The 15,264-nt window shown below is 35.3% G+C and overlaps 1 protein-coding gene and 1 non-coding gene across 5 annotated transcripts in view; one reads left to right on the top strand and one right to left on the bottom strand.

The window, feature by feature from the left end:
* PHTF2 (putative homeodomain transcription factor 2) overlaps positions 1–15,264 on the bottom strand; it is a 120,193-nt gene that overhangs the window by 101,428 nt on the left and 3,501 nt on the right. The window lies entirely within an intron of this gene.
* Positions 13,669–13,807, top strand: LOC131830899 (U4 spliceosomal RNA). Its single transcript, XR_009353434.1, has one exon. It is a non-coding gene; the product is annotated as a U4 spliceosomal RNA (small nuclear RNA).

Below are 15,264 nucleotides of genomic sequence, written 5' to 3'. Positions count from 1 at the left end.
GACAAGTCATATCAGATTCTTCTAAGGCACAATCATCGGGAAATTAAATTGTGAGAACATATTAGCAGTGGTGTTCAAATGACTTAATTACTTAAAAGAGTAATTTTAGATTTAAGTATTTCAAACCAGCAGGAAAAAAAGGCAGACTAAACACAGCATCTAACTTTACTCCTTTACAATATATAACTGAAACTATAGCAAAGGCATACACATATAAGCACAGAGAGAATAAAGAAAAAAAAATAAGCTTGAAATAAGATACAGGACTAATAACTGACCTAGCAGATCTGAGACAGCAGAAGACAATATGGCATCAAAGAGAGTATCAACCCAATTTACACCATAAAAACCAACAAATGTTTCAAAGGCTGTAGCACAGGTTCCACTAGAAGTGGGAGATCTAGTTGAAAGCTATTAAGACAGCAGATCTAGTTGAAAACTATTAAAACAGCAAATCCACACTCTCACTGCGTATCACTGCATGACTATTTCTCCATGTTCCTGCAGATGACAAAGCCATGTGTGTATCTCTACAAAGACAAGTAAATAAAATTTATCAAATAAAAAAGTTGAAAGTACTTGCCTCTGGAAAAGGGAAAATGTGGGCAAGGTGCTCTAGGGCGGTTATTCTTCCTTAACTTTGTACAACCATCTCTTTGTGATATTTTGATACAGAGTAAGAAATGTAGCTGAACCTTGAACACAAGGGTTGGAGCACAGATCCCCTTGCAGAGTTGAAAATCCACATATGACTTCTGACTTCTCCAACACTTTACTAATAGCCTGCAGTTTACTGAAAACCTTACTGATAACATAAAGAGCCGATGAACACAAATCTTGTATGTCATACGTATTATATACTGTACTCCTATAGTAAAGGAAACGAGAGAAAATAAAATGTTATTAAGAAATTTTTAAGGAAGAGGGGTACCTGGGTAGCTCAGTGGGTTAATAAGCCTCTGCCTTCGGCTCAGGTCATGATCTCAGGGTCCTGGAATCAAGCCCCAAATTGGGCTCTCTGCTCAGCAGAGAGCCTGCTTCTCCCTCTCTCTGCCTACTTGCAATCTCTGTCAAACACATAAGTAAAATCTTAAAAAAAAAAAAAAAAAAAAAAAAAAAGAATAAAAGAAAAAGAAAAGAAAATCGTAAGGAAGAAAAATTACATTTGTAGTACCATATTTATGAAAAAAAAAAAATCCGCATACAACTGGACTCACAGAATTCAAACCCCTGCTGCTGAAGGGTCCTCTATATTCGGTCTTCGTTCCTATTACCAGCCCAGAGCTCTTAAAACCCTTTGAATGTCCTACAGAGAGTGGTAAAGGTGTCGTTTGTTTTAATGAAGTGACTTTTGAAAAGCTCCTATATAAGGGTACTAGTTGCCAGTGGAGTTAACCATGTGATTAAAGGGTTGGAACATTCAGTCCTAGTACCCCCACTATCCCCCAACCTCCTGCGAGCAGAGAGCGGCTGGAGATTGAGTTCAATTGCCAATGGTCAATGATTTAATCAATCATGCCTATGTAATCAAGTCTCCATAAAAACCCAAAAGTACAAGATCTGGAGAAGTCCAGGTTGGTGAACATGTGGAGACTGGAGGAGAACGGTGTGCTCAGACAGCATAGAAACTGTGCCCTTTCTCCATATCATGTCCTATGCTTCTCATATCTATCTGTTCCTGTTACACCTCTTTGTAATAAACCAGGAATCTAGTAAGTAAAATGTTTCTCTGAGTACTGTGAGGTGCTCTAGCAAATTACCTGAACTCCAGGAGGGGGTCATAGGAACCTCCAATTTATAGGTAAGTAAGAAGCACTGGTGACAACCTGACTTGTGACTGGCATGCGGGATGGGTAGCAGTGTTGTACAACACAGCCCTTAACTGGCAGGATGTAATGTTACCTCCAGGTGATAGTGCCAGAATTGAGCTGAATTATAGGATACCCAGCTGATGCTGGAAAATTGCTTGGTGGTGTGGGAAAAACATACACATTGGAACTGGCACCAGAATTATACTCTTAATACATATATCTGAAGAACTTCGATAAAATTACAAGTTTTAGATTTCAATTTCCAAATAGTTACAGTTTCAGCAAACTGGAATCCTAATGTTCGTTAATATGATTTCATTATGTAAATATCTTCCAAAACATTCATTTAACATTTTGGACAACCACCACTTACCTAATGTAGTCTTCATTATTCACAGTTTCTGCTATATGCAAATTTGCCTGCTATCTAATTTTTAATTTGTAAGCTCAAAATCAATACTCATAGTACTTTCCTAATCGTTTCCAGACATGCACAGAGTAGCAAAAATCTCGAGATGCCTGATGTGCAGGTTTCCAGCTCACATCAAACAAGATGATGCTGTCTTCTTAAGATAGCTTTCAACTATAAATAAGTTTCCTTTTTGTGGTCTGCTTTGTGACAGTTTTTCAATTTTTTGCTTTTTGTTGCTGATTTTTGTTTAAAATGACCCCCAAGGGTAGTGCTGAAGTGCTGTCTAGTGTTCCCAATGCAAGAAGTCTTTGAGAGGAAAACACTGGCAACAATCTCTTTAACCTTGGCCACAGCAACTTCTTGCTAGACACATCACCAAAGCCAAGGGAAACAAAAGCAAAAATGAACTATTGAGACTTCATCACAAGAAATTGCTTTTGCAGGGCAAACAAACAGTTGACAAAACTAAAAGGCAAACTACAGAATGGGAGAAGATACTTGCAAATGATTCATTACATAAAAGCCTAGTACTCAAAACCTATGAAGAACTTACCAAATTCACCACCCAAAAGGCAAAAAATCTAATCAAGAAATGGGCTGAAGACATGAACAGTCATTTCTCCAAAGAAGGCATACAAATGGCTAACAGACACATAAAAAATGCTCACTATCACTTGGCATCAGGGAAGTACAAATCAAAAACACAATGAGATACCACCTAACACTGGTCAAAATGGCTAAAATTAAACCTCAGGGAACAATAGATGTTGCGGAGAATGTGGAGAAAGGGAATCCTCTTACATTGTTGGTTGGAATGCAAACTGGTGCAGCCATTCTGGAAAACAGTATGGAGGTTCCTCAAAAAGTTAAAAACTGAACTACCCTATGACACAGCAACTGCACTATTATTTATCCAAACAATAAAAACATCATGATCCAAAGAGGTACATGCACCCCAAAAGTTTATAGCAGCAATGTCCACAATAGCCAAAATGTGGAAAGAGCCCAGATGTCCATCAATAGGTGATGGATAGACATGTGGGGGTGTGTGTGTATGCACATAGAATGGAATATTAATCAAAAAGCCATAGAAGGTATTATGCGAAGTTAAAAAAGTCAGAGAAAGACAAATACTGTATGATTTCACTCTTATGTGAAACAAAACAGACAACCATAGGGGGAGGGAAGGAAAAATAAAATAAGATGAATACTGAGAGGGAGGCAAACCATGAGAGATGTTTAACTTCAGGAAACAAACTGAGGGTTGCTGGAGGAGAGGTGCGTAGGGAGATGGTATAATTGGGTGATGGGCATTAAGGAGGGCACTTGATGGAATGAGCACTGATAAAGCACTAAATTCTACCCCAGAAACTAATAACACATTATATGTTAACTAAATAGAATTTAAAAAAAAAATTTTTTTTTTAAGATTTTATTTGTTTATTTGACAGAGAGAGATCACAAGTAGGCAGAGAGGCAGGCAGAGAGAGAGAGAGGAGGAGGAAGCAGGCTCCCTGCTGAGCAGAAAGCCTGATGCGGGACTCGATCCCAAGATCCTGAGATCATGACCTGAGCCGAAGGCAGCGGCTTAACCCACTGAGCCACCCAGGCGCCCCCCCCCCAAAAAAAATTTTTTTTAAAAGAAGGCTTTAACATACCTTATGAAGAAAAATGTGTTAGATAAATTTCATTTACATATGAGTTACAATGCTATTCACCATGAATTCAATGTTAATAAACCAAAACTAAGTAAGATGTCTTTAAACAGTAAAACATATGGAACAAGGCTGTGCATTAAACAGTTGATGAAAATGCTGTGACCAGTGGCTCACAGGAATTTAACCCTGTATTTCCCCTTGAAGCTAGGCTTTAATGTTTACTAATTCAATGTTTGTCCCGCCTTATAGAACACAACCACTGTAAAAACCAAGAATCAACTATAATTGGACTTAGTGACCGGGGTTAGTTCTCAGAAAATAGATGCAGAGTTAATGGTAAAGTAGAAATGAGAATCAAATTGTGTTCCTTGGGTTTTCTTTTTCTATAGTTACAGCAGCCAACTTAAAACTAGGATTCATGGCTTTTATGTACCAGAATACTTCTTATGCGATGAGCAAGCTATCGTCAGAAACCAAGTCATTTTTAAAATGATCAACATACTGCTGGTCAGCAAATCTCACTATTTTACGCAACACCATTATTAATATGTCCACATCATCAACTCAGGATTAATAAAAATGAAATCGGGGAGGGGGGGGCTTTGTTCCATATTACTACAAACTACCAAGCCAAGTGACCTAAACTACCTGGAAACTCAGGAATGCACCACAATTTAATAGCCACTAAGCCTACAACATTCTTTCAATATTCTCTCTCTCTCTCTCTTTTTTTTTTTTTTTTTAAGATTTTATTCATTTGAGACAGAGAACATGAGTCAGGAAGAGGGGCAAGGGAGAGGAAGAGTGAGAGGCAGACTCCCCAGTGAGCAGGGAGCCCAATATGGGGCATGATCCTAGGATCCCGGATTATGTCCTGAGCTGAAGGCAGTTTCTTAACTAATTGAGCCACTTGGGTGTCCCTAAACTTACAACATTCTTCTAATCTGACAGAATTTTCTATAAATCAGGAAAGTAATAGTTTAATTTCCAGTACATTCAAACCCATACCATGGAGAAAAAGTACTTTCTAAACATGCTACAACTACTACTTAAACCAGAATCATGAGCCCAACTACACAGTTTATTATTTTCATTTTTGTTTTATCTTTTCAACAATAAAAGATTAAAGTAATTGCTCAACAACTGCAACTATTCCATTTCTCTTCTCTCTGTCACAGCAAAGCTTTGCCATCTCTTCCAGTTTCTCCACCTTTTCACTCCAATCCAACCACGCTTTTACTCCCCACACTACTGAAAGCTCTCTTGAAGGATACCAATGACCTCTCATTGCTAAATCCAATGGTCCGGTCTCGGTTGTTCATTGTACTCAATCTACCTGCAGTATTTGATGCACCCAATTATGTTCCCTCCTCTTGGAACACTTTCTCACTTAGCTTCTAGGAAATTTCTCTTGGGTTTTAACTTTTTGGCTACTCTTCAGTTTCTTTGCTGGCTCTTTTCTTCTCCTTGAGTTCAGTGCTTGGACATCTTCTCTGGCTTTATTTAGTACCTTGGTGATCACTTCAGGTATCTTGGTTTAGATACGATGTATATAGATTCCATCTGCAGCCTAACCTGTCCCCTAAATCTACTAGTTTAGAAAAAGTCAGATAAAAGTTTCCTTACTTAAGGATGCCTCAGAGACTTCTCCTGTGCATTATTAATATCCAAGAGAAGACTATGTACACATTATGTTACACTTATTTAGAACAGAATCCTTTCTTCACGGTGCATCTTGTGAGACATACAATTAACTAAGCCACTAAATATAGCATACTAAGCTGTCTTTCAAGTACTTCCAACTTCTCACAGCATGAATTAATTATATTAAAATGTGCAAACTTTCCCTCTGATTTTACAGAGGTAATAACTGAGTTTGAAGTTTTCAAAGTAACTCACTCCATTAAGAGTCTGCCTCAAAGTTCTCCTTATGCAAAGAGAAATTATGTCTCTCTTAAGTTCCAGCATGGAGCTCAATGAGAAATTAAAGTATTTGCTTCTTGATATAATGCCCTGTGAAAACACATTATATCTGTGGTACTTCTGCCCAAAGTATATATACTAAGTCCAACCATGGAAGAAAAAACAACCAACATAAAATGGAAGGACATTCAACAAAATAACATCTCAACACTTAAAAAAAAAGTCATTTTCATGAAATACAAGCAAAGGTTTATGAAATATTCTAGTTTAAAGGAAACTTAAAGAGACATGATAACTAAATGCAGCATGCAATCCTGGATTTTCTTTTGTTAATCTGGATAGCATTGTGACAATTGGTGACATGTGAGTAAACTGAGCAGATTAAGTAATAGTATTGTATCCATGTTAATTTCCTGATTTTTAGTCACTGGTATTTTGCTTATGTTGGTGACTCATCTTGTTTTTAGGAAATAAAACTGAAGTATGCAGAGGTAAAGGAATAACATGACTCAAATGAGTCAGGAAAAAAAATTGTACATATGAATAAAAGTAAGGATAAAACAAATGTAGGAAAATGGTAATATATAGTTAATCTTGGTTGAAGGGTACACAGAAATTCTTTATACTACTTTTTTTTTTTTTAAGATTTAATTTATTTTAGAGAGAGAGAGGAAGCATGAGCAAGGGGAGGGGCAGAGGGGGAGGGTTAGAAAGAACCCCAAGCAGACTCCCTGCTGAGCTTGGAGCTTGATGCAGGGCTCAATCCCAGGACTCCAATAACATGACCTGAGCCTAAATCAAGATTCAGATGCTTAACCAACTGAGCCACCCAGACCACCCTAGTATTCTTATGTAACTCTTCCTTGAAGTCTGAAATTATGTCAAAGTAAAAAAGAAAATAGCTATAATAAGCTTTAATTCAAATTTTAAAACCTTCCTTTTCATGTTAATTTTCTATATACAAAATATCAACTTAATACACAAACAGCCTTCCTCTTATAATTAAGTTTATTTTCTCATTTAGTGTGGTTGCAGTGATGGATAAGAATAGGATAAGCACAAGAAAACTATCCCTATGTTTTTGATTTTACAAATTTACAAATCCACCTCCATCAAAAGACAAAGGTCATTTCAGTTGCCTGTGATCAATGAGGAGACATTTTTAGATACACTCCTCTAATATCTTAAAGTCCATTTCCTCCACAGAGATTTTTAACAGTGTTTAATACCTATTACTTCAAAGGTTAAGTTAAATTGACTAATCACAATATAAAAAATAACTCTGGATCACAGCAGCATTTTTGTCATTATTGCAAATATTTTCTAATGGTGGTAAAAATAAACTGAATGATTACTGCCTTAGAGAAACAAACACTTCTCATTAATGTCCCCTAGTAATAATCTAGTCATGTTTTTCACACTCACACAATTTTTGCCATGAGAACTGGGTTTATAAAAGAAGAAAATGCAATTAGTTGTTCACCTTTTAACTCATCATACGTTCCTACATTTGTTTTAAATGAAATAGGAATGCTGAGGAGGATGAACATAGATACATTCATCCAGTCGAAACATATGGTAAATTTTGGTTCTGGATATGTAAAGCTAATAACATTCTGAAATCATGGGACTTAATTAAAACAATAAAAAATGGTACTTTATGTACCTTCCCTTAAAGTTATAACTTTAAAACTTAATATGCAGGAGCTTCCACTTCTAACCATGATGAAGTATCAAGGACCAGATTTATCTTCCCATCTTAAAACTAAAAATATGGACACAATAGTGAAAAGCTTTCAGACATTGGGCAACAGGCAGCACAATCTCTGAAAGAGGCAAAAAAAAGTAAGCTATAAGACTTCCCAAGTGTAGAGTTTCCAGGATACAATACTAAGATGGGAAAACAAGATCCAGACAGACTCCCCAAATTGAGAAGACTGATAAGGGGGTTCAGGGACAACAAGACAGCTACAGTTCCCAGGGCAAAGTACCAGAAAGAAGAAAGCAGCACAAAGAAAGCTCTGGAGTTCTGTAGAGCATTCCCCCTGAGTCTCCTGCTGAAATACTGATCAGCACATGAATGCAGGGAAACTATCTGAAACCAGGGACAGAACCACCAGAAAGGAGCAAGGAAAACAATCACCAAAGTTCACCCAGGATTGATAAGAGTTCAGAGTGAAGAAATCCTATAACAATGGGCAACAGCTAGAATACCCAGAAGGGCACTGTGCCTGTAGTAGGAACAAATTAGCTTATACTAAAGGATGCTCAGGTCTCACCTAACAAAGCTTAAAAAGCAAGCCTTGGAAAATTAAACTATATCTAAGTGACTTAACTATATTTCAGAAGAAACCTCAAAATATTAAAAATAATACAAAGAAAACCAGCTCCAAACAACAAAATTCACAATGTTTGATATCCAAACAAAAATTAGTAAGCAGGGAAAGAAATACAAAAATACAATCCATCTGAAGGAGGAAAAATCAATTCTAAAAATGGACCCAGAAATGACAAAAGTGTAAGTAAGGAAGGACTTTAAAACAGGTATTACATACAAAACATTGCTGCAAAAAACTAAAGGAGACAAAAATAAGTGAAAGCAGCCTTATGTTCATGGATTGGAAGACCTAGGATTATTAAAGAAGTCCACACTATCCAAAGTGATCTACAGATTCAGCACAATTTCTATCAAAATTTCATGGCTAAATTTTTTTTTTTTTTTGCAAACATAGAAAAATCCATTCTGAAATTCATATAGAATCTCAAGGGACCCAATACACAAAATAATTTTGAAAAAGAAGAACAAAGTTGAAGGGCTCACAATTTATTTCAAAACTTATTACAAACTTATACTAATCAAAACAGTGTACTACTGGCATAAAGGCAGACAAAAAGACCAATGGAAAAGAACAGAGTCCAGAAATAAACCCTCAGGTATATGGTCATGTATATGGTCAAATGATCTTTGAAAAGAATGCCAGGAGCACTCAGTGGGAAAGAACACTCTTCAACAACTGATGCTGGGAGAACTAGAGAGTCACACGTAAAAGAATGAAGGTGGCCCCTTATACCACATATAGAAACTAACAAAAAAATGAATAAAGACCTAAAACTATTAAACTCCTAGAAGATTAACTTAGGCACAAAACTTCGTGATTTTGGACTTGTCAATGATTGCTTGGATATGACATCAAAAGTATAGACAACAAAAGCAAAAACAGATAAATGGAACCATCTCAAACTTAAAACTTTTGTGCATCAGAGGCTACAATCAATAGAGTGAAAAGTCTAAAATATTTGCTCATTATATAACTGATAAGGGATCAATAACCAAATATATTAAGAACTCCTTCTTAACAACAAAAAATCACTCAATTAAAACACAGGCAAAACACCTGAATAGACATTTCTCCAAAGATGATGTACAAATGCCAACACACATATGAAAAGGTGCTCAAAATCACTAAACTTCAGGGAAATACAAATCAAAACCATGAGATATCACCTCACACCCATCAGGATAGCTAATATCAACAAAACTGAAATACCAAGGGTTCATAATGATGTAGAAAAATCGGAACCCTGTGTACTGTTAGTGGAATGGTAAAATAGTGCAACCATTATGGAAAACAGTACAGATGTTGCTCAAAAAATTAAAAATAGAATTACCATATACCCAGCAATCCCATTTCTGGATATATATCTAAAAGGAGTGAAGGCTTGGTCTTGAAGAGATATTTGCATACCCATGTTCAGAGCAGCACTATCCACAATAACCAAGAGGTAGAAGTAAGCCAAACGTCTACCAATGGATCACTGGATACAAAAAATGATGTACATATGTATAATAAGATATTATTCAGGCTTAAAGGAAATCCTGTCATAAACTACAACATGGATGAATCTTGAAGACATTATGCTAAATGAAATAAACCAGTCACAAAAAGATAAATACTATATGATTTCATTTATATAAAATACCTAGTATAGTCAAATTCATAGAGACAGAAAATAGAAGAGTAGTTATCTGGATTTGGGTAAGGAAAAAAACAGGATATATTTTAGATTTATCAGATGAAAAAGTTCCAGAGAGTTATTTCACAACAATGTGAATATACTTAATACTCACAGCCTGGTTAAGTAAAAAGGGTGAAAATGCTTAAGATGGTAAATTTTATGAGATGTATTTTTAATCATAATTTTTTTAAAAATCTATTTAGAATCCACATATTTAAGAAAGTAAAAGAAGAAAGCATGAGCACTGTTAAGGAAAGACATGGAAGACACATACAAGATTCAAATCAAACTTCTAGAGATGAAAAATACAATGTTTAATAAGAAGAATACAATGGATAAGATTAACAGCAGATTAGAAATCTGTATAAGAAAATGTTAGTAATTTTAGAGACACAGAAATAGACATTATCCAAACTGAAGCAAGGGGGAGATAAAAAAAAAAACAAAAAAGAAAAAAAACCAGTATCACTTAGGTGTGAAACAATTATCAATTCATCAATGTATGTGTAACTGGAGTACCAAAATGAAAGGAGAGAGTGAAGGAAGAGATAAAAACTATTTGAAAAAATAATGGCGAGAATTTTTCTATATTTGAAGACAATAATAAATCTGCAAATCCAAGAACTTTAACCAACCCTAAGTATAAGAAACATAAAACTACACCAAAGCATATCAAAATAAAAGTGCTTTAAACCAGTAGTAAAAGATCATTCTGTAAGTAACTAGAGACAAAAAACACTTTTAGTATGAAGAAATAACCATTAACAGTAGATTTCATGTCAGAAAAATGCAAGTGAGAAGATAGTGCAGCATCATAAAAGTCTTATCATTAAAGTTGTTAAAGAAAAAACTGCCCATCTAGAATTCTCTACCCAGCAAAAATACATTTGAAAACTGAAGTACCAAAAAGGGGAAGGGGGTAGTTTCAGACATATAAAAGCTAAAAAAATTCCCAGCAGTAATTCAGCTTAAAATAAATGCTAAAGTTAATCAGTCAGGGAGAAGGTAAATGATACCAGATGGAAAAGGAATTTCAAAGGAAGGAAGAGGCTTGAAAGTGGGACAAATATGGTTAAAATAAGAACCCTTTTCCTAAATATTATTTTTAACTCCACTTAAGGGAATTGACCATTTAAAGCTAAAAAACTAAAAATATATTGTGGGATTTAAACATATGTAGAACTAAAATGTATGACAACACAAGAATGAGGAGAAATGGAACTAGAGTGTTATAAGGCTGTTATATAATATGTGAGGTGGTATTTTACCTAAAAATAGACTGAAACACTACAAACAAACAAAAACAAACCCAAAGGGGCACCTGGGTGGCTCAGTGGGTTAAAGACTCGGGTCATGATCTCGGGGTCCTGGGATGGAGCCCCATGTCAGGCTCCTGCTCAGCAGGGAGCCTGCTTCTCCCTCTCTCTCTGCCTGCCTCTCTGCCTACTTGTGATCTGTTAAATAAATAAATAAAATCTTAAAAAAAAAAACCTATAGATAATAAAAAGATACAAAGGAAGAGTCATAAAAAATACTCAAGTAATACAAATTACAAGGCAAAGAGCAAAAACAAAAATACAGATGGGACAAATAAAACACAAATAGCAAGATAGTAGATTTAAACCCAACAATATCAATAATCACATTAAATATAAACGGTCTAAACTAAAAAGCAAAGATTAGAAAACTGGATAAGAAAACGAAGACTGAACTATATGCCACCTACCAGAAATCTACTTCAAATATATACAAATGGATAAAAGTAAAAGGAAGGAAAAAGATGCACCTCGCTAATATCAATCAAAACAAAGCTAGAGAGGCAATACTGACAAAGTAGATTTCAGAGCAAAGCATATTACCAGAAATAAAGACAGCCATTTCACAATGATAAAGGGATCCAATTTATTAAAAAAATCACAACAATCTTAAATATGAATCAATCTAGTAACAGAACTTCAAAATATATGAAGCCATACTGACGAAAATATAAGCAGAAATTGGCAAGTCCACAATTATATTTAGAGATTTCAATACCGTTCTTTCAAAATTGCTAGAACAAGTAGACATAAAATCAATAAGGATAGAGAAACCTTGAGCAATTCTATTAGTCAATTTGATCCGACATTTACAGCTACTCCACCCAACTTTCTTTTCAAGTGCACATGAATCATTTACCAAGACAGAGCATATTCTGGGGTCATAAAACAAGTCTCAATAAATTCGAAATGCTTCAAATTTCACAACGGATATTCTCTGAGCACAGTGAGATTAAATCAGAAATCAATACCCAAAAATTTCCATGTGCATACTCATTTATAACCATTGGGGTCAAAGAAGACATCACAAATAAAATCAGCAAGGATTTCTGAACTGAATAAAAATGAAAATACAACCTATCAAAATTCATGGGATGCAGCCAAAGCACTATTTAGAGGAAATTTTATAGCATTAAACCCTTATATCAGAAGACAATAATAACCTTTAAAACTCAAGCAAATAAAATGCAAAGTAAAGAGCAAAAGGAAAATAATAAAGAACAGAAATCAGTGAAATTGAGAAGAAAAAAATCAATGAGGAATACCAAAAGCTGTTCCTTTGACTAGCAATAAAATAGACAAATCTCTAACCAAACTGAAAAGGGAAAAAAGGGAAAAAAATACACAAATTAACAGTCAGGAATGAAAGAGGGAACATAGCTATAGATCTTAAAACATTAAAAAGATAATAAGAGAATATTATGAACAATTTCATGCCAACTTAACAACTTGGATTAAACAGACAAACTCTTTGAAAGATAAACAATTGCTGTGCCTGGATGGAGCAGTTTCTTAAGCATACAGTTCTTGGATTCAGCTCAGATTATGATCTCAGAGTCCTGAGAGGGAGTCCCAAGTCTAGCTCTGTGCTCAGCATGGTCTGCTTAAGACTCTCTCCCCTCTCTCTCTGCTCATGCTCTCACTCTCTCAAATAAATAAATCTTAAAAAAAAAAAAAAGATGGAAACTAATGATGCTCATTCAAAAACAAATAAAGAAACTAGCCCTTTATTAATGAAATTAAAGTAGTTGTTAAAACCTTTCCCACAAAGAAAACTCTAGGTATAGGTATACAAGTCACTTAGTATTATCTTAAGTTCAAGATACACTGAAGGATCTAATATTTATTAACTATCATCATGTGCTGGCATTAAGAATATAATTTTAATTTGACTATATTAGTATTCAGCAACATCATTCTAGAAGGAAGCTGTGTGAACTGGTTAATATGAGGCTAAATTAAAACCAAGGAGACTATTAATGACCTGGAGAAAAAATGATAAGCATCTAAAGTAAGTCAGTGGCAATGAGGGATGGATGATAGGACAGGGCATAGTTAGAAGATGGATAGCTAATAAAGACAAAGACCAGACGTATTTACTGAATGGACATGAAAGGTACAGAAGAAAAGATGCTCCATGACTCTTGGCTTAACGATAGAAGAACTATTCACTAGGATAGGGAATACAGAGAAGAAACAGATTTGGGAACAAGAAGACAGGTTTACCTTCCAATATATGATACATTCACTGCCCAAGAGATACATAGTAGGCAATGGGATATAGAGAATCAATACTTGTGAAATACATGTAGTTAAATTAACCTGCTCTATCTCCCAAGATTACTTGTATTAAAAGCCTTCTCTATAACTGTAAAATTAATGGTTTTTATCTGTTAAAAGAATTTCAGAGATAAGAATGTGGCAAAGTGATTTGAAGAAAAAAGCCCCTTTCTGTGTATATACTAAACTCACAGTACAAGAGATCCAATTTCAGTATTCTTTTTTATTGTTATTTAGAGTAGCAAAACCTAAGCCTTGCGCAGTGGCAGTATCGTGGCCAATGAGGTTTATCCGAGGTGCAATTATTGCTAATAGAGTAGCAAAACCCTATTTATTTACTCTACCTGGTTTAATGAGTCTGACCTACTTTCGTCAGGAAAAAAAAAAAGTTGAGAATATGAAGCTCTTTCCTATCTTTTCTATTGTTTTGTAAGTAGCAGCAATGACTTTTTATTATATATACTGCCAAAGCGAGCATGCAATGACTTGATTTTTAATTCAACTCTGCCTGTTGCCTGTATAATATCCTATTGTCTCCTCTTAAGGTTTTATTTCTTTGCCATTTTTTGGCTTTCTTTACTGTATCTGAGAATCAAATTTAAAAACACACACATACAAAAACAAAAGACCTGTACAGGGCACCTGGGTAGCTCAGTCAGTTAAGCCTCGGACTCTAGATTTCAGCTCAGGTCATGATCTCAGGTTGTGAGATTAAGCCCTGTGCCAGGCTCCACACCCAGCGTGGAGCCTGCTTAAGATTCTCTCTCTGGCTCTCCCTCTCTGCTCATCTCCACTAAGACAAACAAACAAACAAACAAACACACCTGTTCAACTTAATCAAATAACAGCAACAACCATTTTCTGAACATGTCTTATAAGCCAGGCAATGTGTCAAGGGCTTTATGTACATTAGCTCATTTAATTTTCAAAATCTTATACAGTAAATATCTCCATTTATGATTAAATAAAACTGAACCTCAAAAAGATTACATAATGAGCTCAAAGTCACACAACTGATGGACTGTAGAATTGAGACTTGAACCCAAGTCTGCAGAGGACCAAAACTCATGCCATGCAACTTTAAGCTTTTTACTATCTGTAACAGACCTTTTACAGGATGTTTTATTAAGGTGTTTTCATTCATGCAACAAATATCAGTACCCGCTCCACATCTTCATAATTTCTGTAGAAACACTTTTAACAGCCCTTTTCTCCCACTGTTTCTGAAACTGGAAAGCTGCATACAGTGCACTTTTCCCCCTCTTTACTTCCTCTCATTAAATGTCAAATTCAATCATGTTATGATTATTATCAGGTAGTGGTTCAGCCACAGCCATTTCCTGCCCAGTTCCTGTTCACTACTCAGAATGAAGTCCAGCATATTTTCGTTCCTAGTGTTGTAAAACTACCTGTTCTAGGAAGCAGTCTGTTTTTCTCACGTGAAAACTGATCTTTATATTTTATGTCCTTTTAGCAATTTGTATGAGGCTAACAATTTGGAATTAAAACACAGCCTTCCTAAATGGCATTTAATATTTTCAACTTAGTCAAATAATTCTGGTCATGAAGTGATCTACATTTATAAATCCAATGAAAGTTATTTATGGTTCTGTGCTAACCTGAAGGGAAGATACACAAGTGGGGTTTTTTCTCAGATTTTTAAAGAACAGCCCCAATTTAAAACATTCTGTCCCACCATTAGGTCTCAAATTTGGATTCAGAAAAGGCAGTCAGCATATATCAAAGGGTAGTTTACAATACTGGCTATATATGGCTACATACTAGGTAAAGGGTTAAGGGAAACAACAGTCACTTTAAGATTCTTCTTTTTTAATCCCAAAATACAT

This window comes from Mustela lutreola, chromosome 4 (assembly GCF_030435805.1).
Source record: "Mustela lutreola isolate mMusLut2 chromosome 4, mMusLut2.pri, whole genome shotgun sequence".
Classification (NCBI taxonomy): Eukaryota; Metazoa; Chordata; class Mammalia; order Carnivora; family Mustelidae; genus Mustela; species Mustela lutreola.
Note: the sequence above shows the minus strand (reverse complement) of the source record. Positions and strands in the feature narration are given on the sequence as shown.